The sequence below is a fragment of the Balaenoptera physalus genome, assembly GCF_965194825.1.
Source record: "Balaenoptera physalus genome assembly, contig: HAP1_SCAFFOLD_1961, whole genome shotgun sequence".
Lineage (NCBI taxonomy): Eukaryota > Metazoa > Chordata > Mammalia > Artiodactyla > Balaenopteridae > Balaenoptera > Balaenoptera physalus.
The window spans coordinates 721-12,622 of record NW_028124843.1 but is presented as its reverse complement, the minus strand read 5'-3'; the positions used below and the strand labels follow the sequence as shown (position 1 = coordinate 12,622).

At 37.8% G+C, this 11,902-nt stretch overlaps 2 long non-coding RNA genes across 2 annotated transcripts; both read left to right on the top strand.

Annotated features, from left to right (window-relative positions):
* The first annotated feature begins 683 nt into the window (after positions 1 to 683).
* On the top strand, positions 684 to 10,765 carry LOC309654105. The gene is made up of 2 exons (XR_014259862.1): positions 684 to 3,904; positions 10,026 to 10,765. It is a non-coding gene; the product is annotated as an uncharacterized lncRNA (long non-coding RNA).
* LOC309654103 lies at positions 5,302 to 8,973 on the top strand. Its single transcript, XR_014259860.1, has 2 exons — positions 5,302 to 5,800; positions 6,132 to 8,973. It is a non-coding gene; the product is annotated as an uncharacterized lncRNA (long non-coding RNA).
* Positions 10,766 to 11,902: the final 1,137 nt, after the last annotated feature.

Below are 11,902 nucleotides of genomic sequence, written 5' to 3'. Positions count from 1 at the left end.
AAAAAATTCATAGAGACTGAAGATGCTATTACTTTGAACCAGAGAAGATTTACCCCTTTCTCTGTTAATCAGAGTGGCTGATCATTTCAGTCATTTCAGGAATTTTACTAGGTCAGAACTGGGTTGGAGCTTTACTTGTCTCATGCTACCTATGATTTTTCCTGATTTGTGGCCTCCCTGGATTTTTGCTGTGAGCCTGACAGGTCTTTGATTCTTCAATAAATACAGTCAGTTATTGACTTCAGTCTTTCAGATGTTTGAATTCAGCTCTTTAGGCTCTCAGTTCTCACAGCTTCAGAGTATGGCAAATGTAAGGAGAGACCAGCTATGTATTTGTTACCGTTACACTTTCTCAATGAAAATTTGTCTCATAAACACTGAAACATTGCAGATGATTTCACTTTTTCTGACTCAGCCCCCTTCTTGGGGATGGCACTTCTGGGTTTTTACTGTGAGTCTGGTAGGTCTCTGATTCCTCACTTTGGAAAGTTCTCTCCCTCAGGCATTAGGTATTTAAGCTTCCTGCTTTCTATAGGTTCAAAAACTGGCAAATGTCTTGAAGAGGAGACCTAATGATTGTCACAGGCCCCTTTATCTAGCGGGATTTGGTTTGTTCGTGCCATGACTGTGCAGGAAATTTCACTCTGCTTTCTTGGCTCAGTCCCCCATCATCCTGTACCACCCTGACACTAAGGAAATGTCCTGTGGGGGAAATCGGCTTGACATTCTGCTAGATTTCACTCCATCATGCCAGCAAATGAGTTCATCAAAAGGTATGGTGATTTCTCTTTTCCAGTGGAGTATGTCTCCCTACACCAAACCCCTGCTCCAAATCTCTAAATGTCCCTCTCTAGCATACTAGTTGATATTGTTTCTTGATTGCTTCCTTAGCTCGATGATCCTTTATTCAAGTTTGTTTGCTCGTTGCAGCAGGAGTGATGGCCTGTGCCTACCTAGTGCAGGCATATTATTATGGAGATATGGCTTTGGTCCCAGACACCACAATAAGGAGAATATCATAAGAAAGCAAGTCACACGAGTTGTTTGGTTTCCCAGTGCATGTAAAAGTTATGTTTATGCTATACTGTAGTCTATTAAGTGTGCAATAGCATTATGTCTAAAAAAAGTACATATCTTAATTTGAAAGCAGACTTTAAGAATGCTACCCATCATCTGAGCCTTCAGCAAGCTGTAATCTTTTTGCAATAGTAACATCAAAGATCACTGATCACAGATCATGTAACAAGTATAATAGTGAAAAAGTTTGAAATATTGTGAGACTTACCAAAACATGACATAGAGACACGAAGTGAGCAAATGCTGTTGGAAAAAATGGCACCACCAGTAGAGCTGCTTGACACAGGGTTGCCACAAACCTTCAATTTGTTACAAAAAAAAAAAAAAAAAAAAAAAAAAGCATTATCTGCAAGGTACAATAAAGTGAAGTGCAATAAAGTGAGGTATGCCTATATATCCTGCCTCAAAGTAGAAATCCTATTTAGATCACCTTTAATTTCTCTCTATGATATATTAATAGTTTTCTGTTCAGGGTTCTTACATTTTTTATTACACTTATTATTAGGTATATGATGTTTTGATGATAATGTAGATGGCATATTTTTTAGTTTTTAATTTTATAACTTTTCAGACACAGAAAAATGTTAGTGGAATTTTTTAATGTTTGGTCTCTTATCTGGCAACTCTTCTAAAAACTAACTGATATTCTAATAAGTTATCTGTAGATGGTTTTGGATTTTCTGTATCCTTAATTATATCAAATATGGAAAGTGACAGTATTATTTCTTCCTTTCTTAGCCTTATATTTCTGATTTCTTTTTCCTGCCTTACTGCTAATGCCATTTAATACTTTTACTAACAGGTTGAATAGAAAAGGTAAGAGTTGGCATTCTTATTTTGTTCCTAATCTTACAGTGGACATTCTCCACATTTCACTATAAATAGGATGGTGGCTCTAAAGTTTTTTGTAGTTTCCCTTTGCTATGAGTTTTTAATCATACATAATTATTGAATTTTATCAAATGCTTTATCTGACTATACTGATATGATCATATACATTTTCTCCTTTATTTTATTCATGTGGTGCATGACATTTATTGATATTTGAATGTTAACTCACCTTGCATTTCTGGAGTAAAACAACTTGGTAGGAATTCACACACACACACACACATTCACTCACTCACACACTCTACATTTGATTGTCTAACATTTTGTGTATGATTTTTGCTTCTGTATACATAAAGGAGATGGGCCTATTTTCTTTTCTCATAATTGTCCTTTTAATTAGTGAATAGTATATAGAGGGTAGAGATTTAAAAGACCTTTTAAAAGGTCTTCTTCTTCTGTGATATAATACAATACAGTATTACTCCATTTTTTAAAAATGACCTTTTTTATTTTCAAATAGTTTCAAATCTGCAGAAAAGATACAAACAGAGTTCCCTTTACCTCTCTCCCAGTTTTTCCTATTGCTAACATCTTATACTACCATACTATATTTTTCAAAATTAAAAAGCCAACATTTATACATTACTATTAACTAAACTTAAGACTTTTTTTGGATTTCACCAGTTTTCCTGTTAATGACCTTTTTCTGTTCTAGGACCCAATCCAGTATATCACATTCCACTTAGTTAGTTGTCATGTCTCCTTAGTCTTCTCTGGTCTATGACAGTTCCTCATTCCTTCCTTGTTTTTTATGATTTTGACAGTCTTGAGGAATATTTGTCTGATATTTTGTAGAATTGTCCTCAGTCTGGGTTTGGCTGATGTTTTTCTCATGATTAGACTGGAGTTATAGGTTTTGACAAAGAATACCACAGAAGCGAAGTAACCGTCTCATCACATCATAACAGAGAGTATGTAGTGTCTCCGTGACATCACTGGTGATGTGAAACATCATCACTTGCATAACATGGTGTTTGCTTGGTTTCTCCACTGTAAAGTTACTTTTTCTCCCATTTTATACTCTCTTTGGAATTCAATCATTAAGGCCAGCCCAGGACTGGACTTAAGGGGAAGATTAAGCTTCACCTCCACCTCCTTGGGGAGGAGATGGATGCCGGCGGGGGGGGGGGGGGTGGCGGGGGGGAGGTTACCTACATATGGAATTCTTCTGTTGGCAAGATTTGTCTTCTCCCTCCCTCCTATTATTTATTTATTTATACACTCATTTATTTACTCCATTATGTTTTAATATGGATTCTTTATCATCTATATACATAATTACAACCTTAAAAACCTCTGGTTCCCCCACTGACATATAAACTCTTTGAGGAAAGGCTCTGCTTCTTTTTTATTTTTGTACACTCTATGCGTTTAGCATAGTCCCCTAATTTATAGTGGACTTCCAGTAATTATTTTGTAATGGATATCTTTCCACTTCAACTGAAAAGTACCCTTTCCTTATATAATAGCATTCTAAATCCAAAATAAAAGTAGATTTTAAAATAAGTAAAAGTAAACTCATGCATGATCACCCTGTAATAAGTATGTAAAAAAGCAAAGGGTACTGCAGAAATAACTTAACCATTGGAGTTGGATGTGTCTCCAAAAAATATTGAAGCCACATTTGGAAAGAAATTACAGTATTTGATAAGCCAAGGATATGACCTGCTGTGTGCTTTCCCTTTTTTGTTCAGATCACCAAAGGAGATTAAGACCCCGTTTTCTCCCGTCTCTGGAAAATTATCATCTGATGCAGTCACTCAGATAACAACAGAGAGTCCAGGAAAAACCATGTTTTCATCTGAGATTTTTGGTAATGCTGAAGATCGTGGACATGATATTCCAGAGCTCAGTACACAGAAGTTGGGCAAAGTTCCTGTCAAGTTTGCTTCATCATCTTCAGTCCAACAGATTACTGTTCTTCATGGCACAGATGGTAAGAGAATTTTAGGTCACATTACCAACTTTTGTGTGTCATTAACCAATAAATTTCTTGATTGGGTCTTTCTAGTTAGAAAACCTAATTTTAATTTTAAGCATTAGGTTGTACATGATGATAACATCTTTTATTTACATAGCTATGAAGAGAATATAATTTATTATGTTTTTACTTCAATTTCTAGTGAAGTTAACAACCTATGTGAAACTCATGCTACTTGTGGCTGACGTATTTTCAACTCATAATACTTGTCATAAGAATGCAAGTAGTTCATGAAAACATAAAAACTATAGAGGTTCAATTTTAGGGAGGTAGATAATTATTTGGCATTGTTTCTTTTACTATTGTTTTGCATGAGACAGTGAACAGATAGCAAACACAATACCAGTCTATTTCTTGCTCAAGAAACGTTGAGCAGGGACCCAGGTTGACTGTGACTCTGCTTTCTTTAAAACATGGAACCTTGGATTCATCATCATAGTCAACTGGAAGGGACGAAAAGCATGGAGGAGCACATGTTGGGAGGCTTTTATGGTCTAGGCCTAGGTGTGGCCCACATCACTTTCCACTGACTAGGAATAGTTTAGCTGTGCTTTCCAGGATGAAAAAGAAATGAGTTTTGGTGAACAGCTAGCAATTTCTACCATAAGGTCTACAACATTTAGAGTGTTCCTATGCTATCATGACAGTGATATTTTTATAGTGCTTACACTATATAACATTCAAAATTATAGCAAGTTATTTTCTTTTTCAGACCAGTAACTGGAAAGTTAAGTTCCCATTCTACCTCCAAATGAGGGTGGGAACTTTCAATTACTAATTTTAAAGTATTCAACAGTTTGTACAAATCTATTCAAAATAGATTTTAAGTGTTCCTACTTGTGCAAAAAGTTTATCTGTCTGTAGGTATAAATGGAATATGCCTAAATGTATAAAGAAAATTGCTTAGTTCCACATTTAAATTGCACTGAATTTAATTTGAATAAATACATTTATATGTTGAAATGGTTATATTTCTTTTCTTTTTTTTTTATTTTATTTATTTTATTTTGGCTGTGTCGGGTCTTCATCGCTGCGTGCAGCCTTTCTCTAGTTGCGGCGAGCGGGGGCTACTCTTCATTGCGGTGCACGGGCTTCTCATTGCGGTGGCTTCTCTTGTGGTGGAGCACGGGCTCTAGGCACGTGGGCTTCGGTAGTTGTGGTGCATGGGCTCAGTAGTTGTGGCTCGCGGGCTCTAGAGCGCAGGCTCAGTAGTTGTGGCACATGGGCTTAGTTGCTCCGCGGCATGTGGGATCTTCCCGGACCAGGGCTGGCACCCGTGTCCCCTGCATTGGCAGGCGGATTCTTAACCACTGAGCTATCAGGGCAGCCCGAGATGGTTATATTTCTTATACACTTTTATTGTGAAATAAAATTATGCCCCCCAAATGTATAGTCTAATCAATATCACACAGAACACCTTTAATGTGTCAGTTACCTATTGCCACCGTGATACTGTATAAGAACCTCGAAAATCTCAGTGCTTTATAACAACAGACATTTGCTTTCCTCACTCATGGGCTTATGAGTCCGTTGGAGTTTGGCATCAGGATGCAAAAACGGTTTGGGTCTGTTCCACATGCCTTGTACTGAAACCCAGGCTACTCTGGGCTATGCTGTTTTCATGTTGGTGGAAGAGCACAGGAGAGGAAATCCAACTGTGAAAGTGTATTTTATACCTCTTCTGACATCAAATGGATCAGTCTATAGAGAGCCCACAGTTCATGGTCTTACCTTTACATACAGGTACTTGGTAGAAAGGACTCCTTTAAAAGAGAAATATTATTTGGTTTAATAATAAAATATTTTTAACTCTGTGGATTCAGAAGTAAAATTTTAAAAAATATTTTAAAAGTATACAGAATAGGGCTTCCCTGGTGGCGCAGTGCTTGAGAATCCGCCTGCCAATGCAGGGGACACGGGTTCGAGCCCTGGTCTGGGAAGATCCCACATGCCGCAGAGCAACTAGGCCCGTGAGCCACAAATACTGAGCCTGCGTGTCTGGAGCTTGTGCTCTGCAACAGGAGAGGCCGCGATAGCGAGAGGCCCGCGCACCGCGATGAAGAGTGGCCCCCGCTTGCCGCAACTAGAGAAAGCCCTTGCACAGAAACGAAGACCCAACACAGCCAAAAATAAATAAATAAATAATAAAAATAAAGGAATTGCTTTAAAAAAAAAAAAAAAGTATACAGAATAGCATGTTGAATTTATGACTATGTGTCCACTGCTCTGAATTAACAAATTAAGAGTAATATGCTATATGTTTATATTTAGTTCCATTTGCAAGTTTTTTGAAGAAATAAATTTTATGGTTGGACTTTCTTCTTTACCCTTCTCCAGTCCTTTCTTTCTCTCCCAGGAACAACCATTATTTGCTGAATAGTCGCTTCTTCCCCCAGAGATAGGCAGTCCAAAGTAACTTTAAGACTTCTGCATCCAAACATAAAGTTGTTGAGAATTTCAAAAAGCCACTTATCTTGCCTCTGAATTCTCCATCTCCACATGGTAACCATTCTTGCTCTGGGTCCATTGTAATTCTGCCCAATTGTTGTTGTCCATTTTCTGCAAACTTTGAACTAAATGGTAAATTTAACCATCACCACCAAGCTTTATATACACTGGTGGATGAAGAAAACTACTAAGTCAATATCCTAACAATAATGACTACAGCAACGTCCAAAGAGAAGTAGAGGCTACAACCTATTTTTCCTGTTATTTAAATTCTTCCAGCCTCTATACATTTCTTCATTCTCCTTGAATTCAGCCAGGTTCTCATTGGCTGGGGTTTTGCCTGATAGGTTGGTACAAGTGTTCCTAAGTAGTCTAAGGCTTTGCTAGCCCTGCATAGGTTTAAGGTAATTTTTTGTTAATTTCTATGACCAGGCTTGGTAAAGTGGTCCCCTAGGTGTAAGCCATACTCCTACTGACTTTCTTCTTTTAAGGTAACCTTATTTCTCCCTGATAGTTAAGGTCAATTGTAGTTTTAGTCAACACTATGGCATCCTATTCCCTGTATTGTTTCAGTGACATAAAGAATGTAAAATGACTAGATGGCTCCTGTCTCCCGGTAGAAGTGCCCCTCCCTTATTTCTAAGATCTTCCATCAAACAAAGCAGAGTCACAGAGATAGAAAGCAAAAGATTTTAAAGGCTTCTGCCTTTGTTCCTAAATACATGCATTCTGTCTGTGGGATAGGCAAGTGCCACATGTGGTTCTGAGCACATGCCGTATTCAGTAAGCTAGCATTCCAGCCTCAGAAAGTGATGCCTCCCAGCTTGTGCCATGACAGTTATCAGTAAATTGTTCACTCGCTTTTTTGTTCTTGAGTTTACCATAGCTGTGGGTGATCAGGCTTGTGAGGAGAACAGTGACTCCCTTTAGTCGTCAGCCTTTTGTCTCATTTCCTTCACTATGAAGTCAGTTCCTTGGTTGGAAGCAGGGTACTAGTAATATGGATTCCATGTCAAATCATCAGAATCATGGAGTGGCCAAGGATGGTAACACAATTCTAAGTAGTTTATAAGTTGTTATTGCATCCAGAATGAAGGAGATCTCATTCTACTCTGGGACTATCAGACTCTGTCTAGAGTATTTTGATTTTTATAAACTAGACATGGGCAACTAGGAGTCCATCTAGAGGTGATTACAGGATGCAAGAGAAGACCATGGTCCATAAGGATAAACTGAAGAAGCTGTTGTGTTTAATCAGGAGAAGTGGTAGCTATCTACAAAATTCTATTTGAATGAGCAGTACAACCCCATGAATACTGAGGAGTAACCTAAACAAGAATTTTATAGGGCTCATGTGATGGCAATACTAATCCTTTGTGTAGGCATAGAAAAGGACAGTAGACTAAAAGGAGGGATGGGATATTTCTGAATGGGAAAATTGAATATTTAAAGATGTCATTTATTCCCAAATGAATTTAAACTCTAATGTAATTCTACTCAAAATTCTAATGGAATTGTTCTTTTGAACTTGTTTAATTGATCTTAAGTTTTTTCAGGAAGAATAATAAAGAAAATACTGGAAAAGAAGAGTAATGGGGAGGATAAATTTTAGCAGCAGCCAGTGGAGTGTTTTCATGGGATGCCTGGAAGTTGCAGACATTATTCTCACCCTTGACCTATGGGCCCAGACTCAGTCATATGTCCATACATGTCTGCAAGGGAGATTGGGAAATACAGTGTACAGATGAGCAGTATGTACCCAGCTAAATATCAAAATGCTGTTACAGAGACAGAGTTTCTACCACATCATGAAAGAAAAACAAGTGTATAGAAAAAGATTTCAGGGACTGCCCTGGTGGCGCAGTGGTTAAGAATCCACCTGCCAGTGCAGGGGACACGGGTTCGAGCCCTGGTCCGGGAAGATCCCACATGCCGCAGAGCAACTAAGCCCGTGCTCCACAACTACTGAGCCTGTGCTCTAGAGCCCGCGAGCCACAACTACTGAGCCCATGCTCCACAACTACTGAAGCCTGCATGCCTAGAGCCTGTGCTCCACAACAAGAGAAGCCACTGCAGTGAGAAGAGTGAGAAGCTCGCGCACCACAACGAAGAGTAGCCCCCCACACCGCAACTAGAGAAAGCCCGCGTGCAGCAATGAAGACCCAATGAAGCAAAAAAATAAGAAGAAGAAAAAGATTTCATCTTCTATAATAATCAAATTACTACCATGTCACAGACATTTTAGAAAGAATTTTAGCAGTTAGTATTTAAAAAAACGAAACTTTATAAATGACATAATTTTTCACTCTGAAATCAGGAAACTTATGTGAAATGGGGCAGCAGGGGAGAATGGGTATGCTATGAACAGGAAGTCTTTATTACAGAATTCTTTATTATTGAAAATTTAATCCAGCCTAAATTTTTAACATTATGAGAAGGGTTAAAAACACTTAATGTGTAGTAGAATGATAAAAAATGTGAAGATAGGAAATAAAATGAATATTTTATTATCAATGTAAAGTAGAAAAACTGAATTCCACATTATACATACTATACACAACTATGTAAACAAATAAGCAATACAGAGGAAAGACCTGTAGAAATACATTAAAATATTAATAATAGTTATCTTTGAGTGGTAAGACTTTGTCTTTTTTATTTCTGTGTATTTTTTTAATATTGAGAATTTATACTTTTATAATGGAAAACTTATTTTGAAAATCTGCCACATAGAAGAGAATTAGATTTACTTTCTATGACTCTGGAGGGAGAATCTTCAAAGATCAGTAGTAGGGGTTAACAACGACCAGGTTTGGGTTCAATATAAGATAAAGTGTTTCTTAGTTAGAGCCATCTAAATATGGAATAGATTGCTAAGAAGTCGTCTTCTCAATGAATCCTACCCTTACCACTCTATTTAAACTGCATCCTGCTGCAATTTCCCAAATACTTCTAATCTTCCTCAGCATTTTCTAATTTTTTGGGGGGGGGAGTGGCTGTTTTGGGTCTTTGTTGCTGCACACGGGCTTTCCCTAGCTGTGGTGAGTAGGGGCTACTCTTCGTTGTGCTGCATGGGTTTCTTATTGTGGTGGCTTCTCCTGTTGCAGAGTGCGGGCTCTAGGCGCACAGGTTTCAGTAGTTGCAGCACGAGGGCTCAGTACTCGCAGCACAAGGGCCCTAGAGCACGTGGGCTTCAGTAGTTGCGGCACATGGGCTCAGTAGTTGTGGCGCTCGGGCTCTAGGGCGGGCGGGCTTTGGTAGTTGTGGCACGCAGGCTCAGTAGTTGTGGTGCACAGGCTTAGTTGCTCCACAGCATGTGAGATCTTCCCAGACCAGGTATCGAACCCCTGTCCCCTGCATTGGCAGGCAGATTCTTAACCCACTGCACGACCAGGGAAGTCCCAGTATTTTCTAATTTTTTATGTCACTAATAATTTATAAAAACACTAGATGATTTACTTATTTAGTATGCTAATTGTTTACTGTCTATCTCCCTCTTCTAGAATGCTAGTTTACTGATACATTCCAAGAATCTTGACCACTGCTTGGCACATTAAAGGTACTTAATATTTGTTCAGTTAATTAATAAATGTTTTCTTATTAATTATTCTGATCTTTATGTCCTTAGGCCAGCCTTTACTGTTGCCATATAAGCCTTCTGGTAGTACAAAGATGTACTATGTTCCCCAATTAAGACAAATTCCTTCATCTCTGGATTCCAAGTCAGACACCACCATTGAGAGCTCACACTCAGGTATTATGCAGAAATTATTCAAAATTTTACTTTTTGAAATTTTATTTGTGGATTGGCTGTTTAATTCTGGATGACATATGAAAGCTCAGTGCTATTTAATCTTTAAGTGAAACATGGAGATTTTCATGACACAGTCTCTGGTTCAGATAGGTGAGTTATTTGGTCAGATGTATTGTGTACACTCAAACATTTGATAAATATTTGAAGAAAATTGTATGAACAGTTACTTGTTTGGGTTAGTGGACTCCATCTAGGACAAAGGTTTCCAAGTTTTCTCTGTTCACAGTCACCTTAGTGTTTGGGTGATTTCTTTTCTCATCATCGTGGGGATATAAATCATCAGCAGCATATAAATACATGAAGTATTTTTTCAGATACTAAGCTATTATGTTATTAGGGTATAAAAATACTTACCGTTTTGATCTTACAGCTTAATAAGCAAAAATATTTTTGGTTTTGTGTTTGAAAGAAAACATTTTACTTTGTTCAGAAATATGCATAATTACTTGCTAACGAGATATGTGTGGCTATTAGGGCACAGTTTCTCACACCTTGAGATGAGATTGGACACAACCACCCTCATTTATTGCTTTTGTTACAGAAACTGTCAAAAATCCAACTCTGCAGAGATACAGACAGCAGCATTGAAAGGAATGTAGCAGTATCTAATGTTGAAACTTTAAACTATCTTTAGCTATTAGTTTTTGTCCTGTACACCAGATATTACATATCACTGTTTCTCTAGAGTTTTAAAATATCCCACAACATCCCTGTGAGATCACCACAATAGAACTGCAGATTTAGAAAATGAATAGCATCCTGTGGAGGAACTGAATAAATATTTTCTGTGGAAAATTATAAGGATACGGAGTTGGTATGGTGCGGGGTTTTGATTGTTGGGATAACATATTGATTGGTCCACAGGAGTTGACTTGGTTCCGTGTAGATATAAATTGTTCATGATTTGTCAATAGACATCTTTATAGGTGTAGAAATTAAAAAGAAAGTAGTTGTCCCTGGTCTTATGCAGATTTTCTGTTAATTTTAAGAGGACCCAACTAGTATCTAATGGTAACTGAGTTAAAGCCCCTGATATAATTGCTCCTGATTTCCCACTGTGATGCCACTGAAAAAAAGAACCACAAAATGCTCATATGTTAGGATTGATTATGAAGCCTATAACCAGGAACTGGAAGAAATTTTCACTACCTGCATGGCTATGATTTTAAAAACTCACTTAGTGGCTACGAGACATAAAACAAGCTTACTTAATTGATTGTAGGTAGGAAAATCTTTTATCTCAGTCTCACTTTCAGCCCCCTAGTTCAGAAGACAGAATGTACCAATAGAAGTGTAATCAGGTGTTCCAGTATTTTTTGAGGCCTCCTGTGTACTTCTATTCATTTACATCCTAACTCTTCCCTTTGGAGACATTAACTTTGAGAAAAATTGGACAGTAGTGGGAAGAGGAAATGACTACTCAGGGATGGTACACTGTATCCTGAGAAATACTGTCCGTATAAATAAAGTACTGAATGCATCAATTAGACAAGAAGAGATCTGTTGGCTATATATACTTGAGGTTGTCATTTATCATGTTCTGCATCTATTCTGAGAGTGAGGGAGTTGACAGAAGAAAATAATAGTTTCTTAGACCAGTAGAGCTGATCTAGCTGAAAGCCTAGGAATTGTTCTGATAGATAGTGTCTATTAGTGTGTTGTGATTCTATAGATACTAGAAAGATCCAACT